The sequence below is a fragment of the Adiantum capillus-veneris genome, chromosome 28 (genome assembly GCF_014529385.1).
Source record: "Adiantum capillus-veneris isolate H3 chromosome 28, ASM1452938v2, whole genome shotgun sequence".
Taxonomy (NCBI): Eukaryota; Viridiplantae; Streptophyta; class Polypodiopsida; order Polypodiales; family Pteridaceae; genus Adiantum; species Adiantum capillus-veneris.
The window spans coordinates 121507857-121516354 of record NC_140958.1 but is presented as its reverse complement, the minus strand read 5'-3'; the positions used below and the strand labels follow the sequence as shown (position 1 = coordinate 121516354).

The 8498-nt window shown below is 39.8% G+C and overlaps 2 pseudogenes; both read right to left on the bottom strand.

The window, feature by feature from the left end:
• Window positions 1-2161: 2161 nt before the first annotated feature.
• On the bottom strand, window positions 2162-2937 carry LOC147421200 (uncharacterized; annotated as a pseudogene).
• A 14-nt stretch (window positions 2938-2951) lies between these two features.
• LOC147421199 (uncharacterized) lies at window positions 2952-4229 on the bottom strand (annotated as a pseudogene).
• Window positions 4230-8498: the final 4269 nt, after the last annotated feature.

The window sequence follows — 8498 nt, the reverse complement described above, 5'->3', positions numbered from 1 at the left end:
TCCAAGAAGATGGAGTTGTCCACAATAGGGTTGAAGTGCCTGATGTCAGACAACAACGATGGAATCCTCCTGTAGTACAAGATGTTGCTGAGGGACAACCGGCTCAAGTAGTTATTATAAGGTCTATAAGAGTTTGAAAGCCTCCTAAACTTGACCAAATGGATGTCAAGATGGGATTCTTGCATGGTGATCTTCAAGAGGAAGTTTATATGAAATAGCCAGAAGGTTTTGTTGAGAAGGGCAATGAAGACTTGGTGTATCAGTTAAAAAAGACTCTTTATGGTCTAAAACAGTCATCAAGGGAGTGATATCATAAAATCTACTCATTCATGCTTTCTTAAGGCTACAAACGTAGCAATATGGACCACTGTCTCTACACTAAGCAAGCTAAAGATGGTAGTTTGCTTATTTTGGTCCTTTATGTGGATGATATGTTAATTGCCGCGAAATGCAGGGATGAGATTTCAGCCTTGAAGTCAGAGTTACATGCAAACTTTTAAATGAAAGACATGGGTGAAGCAAGCCATATCCTTGGCATGTGCATTAGACGAGACAGATGCAAGAAATTGGTCAATCTATCACAATCTGAGTACATTTCTAAAGTGCTCAAGCGTTTCAATATGAAGAGGGGGAGGGCATTGAGTACTCCATTGCCTCCATATGTGAAACTTTCTAAAAATGATTACCCTAAGTCTAAAGAGGAAAAGGATGAAATGGCACAAGTGCCTTATTCATCTGCAGCTAGGAGTTTGATGTATGCTATGATTGCTACACGTCCTGATATTGCTTTTGCAGTGGGAGTTGTTAGCATACATATATCAAATCTAGGCAAGAAACATTGTGAGGCAATGAAAGGGGCTATGCAATATTTGAATGGTACAAAAGACATGTGCATTTTCTTTGGAAGAAAGGAAGCATGTGTAATGGGTTATATAGATGCAGATTATGCAGGGGACTTGGACAAGAGAAGGTCCACTTCATGCTATGTTTTTGAATTCACTGGAGGTGCAGTTTCATGGCGATCTCGTTTGCAAGATTGTGTTACCTTGTCTGCTCCAGAGGCTGAATATATTGCAGCTTTAGAAGCTTGCAAGGAAGCTATATGGCTTGGTTGGCTGGTGGGAGACTTGGGAATCAATGTTGAGATGCCTGTGTTACATTGTAATAGCCAAAGTGCTATGCAATTGGCAAAGAATCTAGTGTTTCATGCAAAGACAAAGCATGTGGATGTGAAGTATAACTTCATTCGTGAAGCGGTGCTTGAGGACAACTGATTGCAGCTTGCCAAGATTCACACCACTGAGAATCCTGCTAATCTTCTAACAAAGGGCTTACCTTTAGAGCGGTTTGCACATTGTCGACGGGCAGTCATGGGCATTGGGTATATGATCATGGTCATCATCTACCTGTATTGTATGTATATATACATTGTCACCCCAACTTAAAGGCACATTGTCCTTTAAGTGGGAGGTTGTTGGGGTGGTAAAGCCCAATGTGCCGTGCCTAAGTGTTGGGCGGCCAGAGACTAACTGGGAACTAACACTGACCATTCATTCTACATAAAACAGTAAGGATTCATAGCCCTAACACTATTGTGTTTGGAGTCCACCCAAACCTGTGTCTCATCTCTTCTTCTCTCTTCTCCATTGCTGCACACACACACACACACACACACACACACACACACACACACACACACACACACACACACACACACACACACACACACACACACACACACACACACACACACACACACACACACACACACACACACACACACACACACACACACACACACACACACACACACACACACGCTCTTGCACGTGCACTTCACTTTCTGCAAAACCAACAAAAAAGGTGATGTAAAAGCTCAGCTATCAGATAGGCAAGACTATCTCATTTTGCATCTTCAATGAATATACAGGGGTAGAAACGTGTTGATTGAATAGAAATCATCTTTGTTACAACTAGCTAGTGCATGTTGTATCAATAACATAAAAATTTCTTGGGCATTGGATTTTTTAATGCAACTGAGTGCATTGTCCAAAAAGCGAACATATCATACTAGCAAAGTCCCTTCAAAAGTACATGGACTCCATTTAGGTAATCGAATTTGTTCAAGTACAAAATTCCATCAAAATACCAAATTCGAGTATCAAATTCCATCCAATACTAAAAGATGCATTGCCTCACAAACTCTTAAGTTGGATGATGTCCTCCTTGGTTTTACAAGATTCCAAATATCATAAACCTTTTGCCATTCTACATTCCCAATGCTAGGTCCAAGCAATGAAACACACATTAATGCTTCAATTGTTTCCACATTCAAGCACTCACAAGCATGCATCTTGATGAGATTTTTTCCCAGAAACCTCTTTTGCATGACACATGAAGAACCAACATGACCTGCCACAACTTTATCATATTCACATTTGTTTGCATCCAATTCTTATTAGAACAAAAAACATGCCATGCATATGACATATTCATCCCCTTGCGGCCATAACAAAATGTATTTGTGAATGATAGCAACTCTGCCTTGCAATTTTCAATGTCAACCAAACTTCCAAACTTCTCAAGCAATTTCTCAAGCCATTCTGAGAACTTTTTCTCTTTGGCTTTTATCTACTCCGCAATCTTTGTTCTACAAGGATAGTAAGGCAAGCTGAAAAGTCTGGCTGCATTGAACAAATAAATATCTGGCAATTGATCATTCACACATTCTATCACTTTCAAGACAAATCTCGTTGCATAATTTATGCAACTTTGAATGTCACCCCCTTCCTTATCCAATGGCAACCCATTTGTATCATTGCCTGGAATTTTAGCATACAAGAGCTGATCCAAAATCTCCTTTCCATCATCACTAACATACACAAAAACACAGTCCTTTGTGTGGCATCCATGAAATTATTCAACAAATGAGTGCATTTTCCAAACTCCTACTAAAGATATTTTTGTTTCAAAGAAGGAACGGTTACCTCTATTTCAACACTTATAGAAGGAATATCCACATTCTCCTTCTCAAAATGAGTACTCAATGCATTAAGATCCCTCAGCACATCTGTCAGCATTTATATACAAAAGAGGACTTTATAAATGGGAAGTTTCTCATACCAACTCTTCGCATTGTCTTTCCAAAAACTGAAATTTGCAGGCATGAGTTGTGTCAACCTCTCCATCACGTTACCGTGTGTGAGCCATTGAACCTCATGAATATTTAAATCTTCTAAGACTTGTAACTGCATCTCCTTCAACAAACTTTAGAAACCTGTGTGCCTTACACCAGAATCACAAATCCATGAATAGACTTTGCTAGCAATTTTATCAATATAAGGTAAACAAGGAAAACATTTAACTACATCAAGTACATCAAGAGTCTCTTTGTGTGCAATACAATGAACACTCATGAGATGTGGCATCTCTCTTTTCATTTTTGCAACCAATCCATCATGGCAACCAAGCATTGAGCTATCTCTATCTGTTGCTATTCCAACCAATTGTTGCTTGTTACGTCCAACTTATTTAATCATTTTCATGATTGCATCAAACTTTGTCTGGGCACACCCATCAGGTACTGTGAGTAGCTTTGCAAATGTAATTTGAGTACCTTTAGGTGCCAGAAAAGAGAAATAAATGATGAGATGCTTCTCTAAAGACCTATCCGTAGTCTCATTTAGCATAATAGGGGCTTTGCAACAACTTTTGCCTTTGCAAATCATCCAAATAATTTGATATGCAAAAGATGAACTCCTTCCCAACCATCATATTAGTGTATGAGGAGTAGTCACACTAAATGGGCATTTCTTCTACATTCAAAGAACAGGCCAAACCAGCTAGCCCCTCATACTTACGGATAGCTAGGTCCTCTTTTGCATTGAAATATGCAAGTTTCATGACGGTAATGACCCTTTGCCTATTTATGGTAATGACTTGAGTCTTCATTCGTTTCCCACCTTGGCTATAGTGCTTCGTTGCAGCCCAAACATGCTCCTTGGACTTATGATGTTTTATTATGGCATTATTCATGATGTTTTACAACCATTTCCTTTGCCCCAAGGTCCATTAACTTTATACTTTGTACACCAAGCACATTTCATAAATTTCTTCTCCATACATTTGACCTGGAAAACAAAGGGTTATGTATTTAATTCTTGACAAAACTTCCTTACGGTTATCTTTTTAGCCTTCGTTGGTGCAATCAATTCTATAGTTGTAGAGACACCATTTTGTGTTATCCATGAGTACAATCACCTGATGATTTAGTGATAATGGATTGTTCCACCAAATAGTTCAAGATTCTTTGCACTATAAATTGTAATGACTATTTTTTTGAGTGCCACCACATAAATTGAATTTGTAAAAGTAATTTGAGTGTTGAAATGTAAAGAAATAAGTGCCAATAAGTACCATTTATAGTGTTGAAATCCAAAGACTGAGTGAGGAGCGAGCCCTCACCTCTAGTGTAGTGGGAATCTTCCTAATGCATGTGTTGGAGTGAACTGTTGCCTCTTATTTTGGCAAGAGCACCAAAGTCTTCATTGCCTGCAATAACATAGACACAAAAAAACTATAAGCCCATAATCATACCAAGTAAAACATAGTGTCTTATACTTATGAGGAAAAAACATAAGGAAATCCATGCTTTTTGCAAAGCAAGGAAAGAACCACAAATTTCTCTTTGCAAAGGAAAAGCAGCTTTTCACCATAGATGTAAGGACCAACCTTGATCACCAAGTGGAACCTCTCTAAATTTTTCAAAATTTGATAGGAGAGAGAAACCGGGGGAGGTAGATGGATCAAACTTAGAGAATATCCCTCATTGGTCACTGTCAAAACTTATCAATATCCTCCATGGTCAATACTTTGAGTCGGTGTCTTTTATGTTGAGCTAGAGTGATATGGATTCTCTAGTGTTGCAACCCCGTCGATGTTGTGAGGCCCCCTATGGCCGTGGATGCCTAGATTTTCCGAGATCAATTGCTTAATCAATCAACGTACCTCTGGTGTGGGTGAGATCTGAATTTTTTTGTGATGGTTGCTCCTCTAGCTATCTACTGGCTGGTGTAAAGAAACCTGTGAGATCTGCCTTTGAGACTTGCTCTCCCTTAATGTCGTCAACAAGATCTCTCTATACTTGCACACCATGAGTAAAACAATCCAAGAAAACTCGTATCCCATGACTCCAGAAAGTGGTCCAAAACCCTCTCTAAATAGACAATGGGAGCATCCTCGTATCTCATAGTACATCGGGCAATGGCATTTACTGTGTATCTTTGTCTCTGGCTCTACATAACATAAGTGGCATGTTCTGGCCTTTGCTTGTATTCCTCAAAATTTGAAAAGAGAGAGAGAGAGAGAGAGAGAGAGAGAGAGAGAGAGAGGGAGAGAGATTGTTTGAATAAGACTTGACCTCATTCTACAACATGGAACCTGAGCAAGAGATTTGTTGAATTGCCAAAGAGGTAGGACTTGTCACTCAAAAGTAGAACTCGCCATCAGGGATTTCATTAACGTAATCACAATCGTGTGATTACATCAATAACTCTAGTATTTACACAAGAAAATAACGTGATCACGTTAATTGTTAACGTTGAGGGCGAGCTTTTTGAAATGGGGCCTCTAAACCCAAACCAATGGGCCTACCCTCACAAAATGTTCGTAAAGAGGTACGCACACTGCTTGGGGCACCACCTTCTTTTGGGAGTGGAGAAGGAAACCAATCAAAATAACACTTGCACTCACCCACTCAAGCAACACACTTTGAAAACCCCCTTACTCTATATACACTTTGGACACTTGAACACCGTCAACGATTATGCAACCCAGTGCCGTGCATCAAAATGAAATATGCAATTTGTGGAATAGCATTCACCTTCTCCCCATAAGAATACCCATAATACATCCAAACTCTTCCTCTCTCAAGCACTCATCAAAAAATCATGCGCACAAGACTTGCCTCTCAAACACACAAGAGAATCACTTACATCAAACTAACACACTTTGCATAGAGAGCTCATCTCCATCTATGCAATGCCGTGACACAAATAAAATCACCATGAGAGGTAGCCACATGCATATGTAATGAAGCAAAAGAGAGTTGGAGTGAGAAATTTATTTAGACCAATTGAATAAGTGTGGAGAAACAAACCAATGGTAAATTGAGAATAGAACACTTACTTGATTTCTCGCACACCTTTTAAGGGGAGGACAGACGCTGGCTAACCATCACGAATTGCGACACTCGAAAGTTTTGAAGATGATTTCATGATCATTAACATAACCATGAGAGAGATCATGATGTATTTACAAGTTATTGAGGTGCTACAAATGATTTATTGGGTTGATGGAGTAAGAGATTGTAGAATGGAAAGAGTGGAGAATAGAGTTGCACTTCCTCCAAAGAGGAGGGTTAGGAGGGAGGATGTGAAAGAGGGAGAGTTGGAGTTTTCTCTACTATTGATCAAGAAACAACATGAAGTTGAAAATATAGGTGTGTGTCCTTGAGTCTCTCCAAGGGGGGCTATTTATAGTTGTGTAGGAGTGGGATTATGCTACACTTAATTAGAGTAAGTGATTAGACCTAATTAAGTGTCCTTTGACCACTCATTGAATATTGGACATAAAAGGGACTATTTATTCACCAAAAATATCATTTTAGACCGTGAAGGCTCCATAGGGGTGCATAATGTAGGTGGGCCCCACCATGAGGCCCTACGGGTGGCTCCTGCAGGGTATCTCAACTTGTCTGTCTTGGCATTTAGAAAGCATCTTTAGGTTGGTCCCATCACATGCAAGTGACCTTGAACACTCATTGCTCTTCTAGAAGATGAGTACGGGAAAAATAAGATCTCACCCTCTTGATTTACTTGATTTACAGTTCCCGTTTGCTGCGAATATGACAGATTTACACTATTTTGACCATAACTTTTTACCTGTAGCTCGGAATGACATGCTGTAAAAGGCAAAATTGACCTTCTCAACGTGTTTGATATGAATTTGGACTATTCTTCACGCCCATGCACCAAGGAATTCGGTTTGGAAGGTCCACACTAGGCTAGGGAACCCTTTGCTTCCAAGTCTTCTTGTATGGGCCCTTTGCTTGTATGCATCCAAGGGGAATCATGCTTTTTCAAAAGGCTATGATGCTTGAACAAATAGAGGGGGCCCAATATTATTTGCTTGTGAAAATAATATACAATTGGAGTCTTTTTGAAAGGAGAGAAACTATATGTATATTCTTAAGAGATATTGGGCCACCTATGTAGGGGGCATAGAAGACTTGTAGAGAGGGACCATAATCTTTGGTAAAGACAAGTGGAGAGTTGATTTCCATGGGAATTTATCTATATGGGGTGGAAGATGGATATATTATTTTTCTACTACTAATTCACAAGAGGTAAGAAAGTTTGGGGGTATATAGTTGGTTATTGTATGCTTATTCTATTTACAAAGCAAAAAAGAAAAGGGTGGTAATATAAATATATGACTAAGGTGACATTTTTGTAGACATGTAGTAGTGTTAGTGTGTATACGCGCTTCACCAGGGGCACTTTTCTCCCATTGGGTTTTTCCCCCTGGACATGTGGTGTGAAAGGACACCTTATCTCTTAGAGTTTCATATAAGCTTTGTAGCTTTGAGTTTGTATACACTATTATTCTAATACAGAGAGAGAGACTACAGAGATCTCGTACGCAAGCTCTGTGTCTTCTCCTTCTCCATCTTCTTCCTACTCTGAGTTGCTGTCTTCCTTCTGTTTCCTGTTTTATCATCTTCAACAATTGGTAGCAGAGCAAGGTGATTTCCAGAGCCTCTACTTGCATTTTCGCGTCCGCGCGCACAATCGTAGTTTTCAGAAAATTTGCTCATGGGAGCATCCTCGACGTTCAGGGAGTATTCTGAATAGGTGACCTGGGGTTTTACCCCCCTTTCGAAGCTGTTCGAGCCCTCAGAATTTTGTTCTGAGCAGCATAGTAGAAGTTACTTTTCCGAGGCGTTTAGATCAAGAGGGTGTGCTTTTTGACAGATTTTCTTCAGGTAAACAGTTCTTTTGGGAAGCAGCTTGTCTTAGCTTTGTGCTAAGATTTTGTGTAGAGTTTTGCTTGCATTGGAGAGGAGATTTTTGAATCTCTTGGAGGTTCTTTTTCTCTCTTGTGTGCATCCACAGTATGGCTCAATCTACGGAGAAAGAGATTTTGGTGCGTTTACATCCGAAGACAAATTGGATGGTACCAACTATTCTCGTTGGTCTTTTATGGCCAAAAATGTTTTGGTTGGTAAAGGATTGTGGGATTATGTATCTGGAGATGAAGTTCGTCCAGGTAGCATTGCACTTGCCACGCCTTGTCATGGTGCAGCTGTTGGTGCAGGACCCTCACAAGTCACTCCAGAGCAAAAGAGATGGGATACTAAAGATGCATAGGCTATGGCTGTGATTGCCTTAACCATAAAGAGGACAATCACACCAAATATCAGATCTTGCAGAACTTCT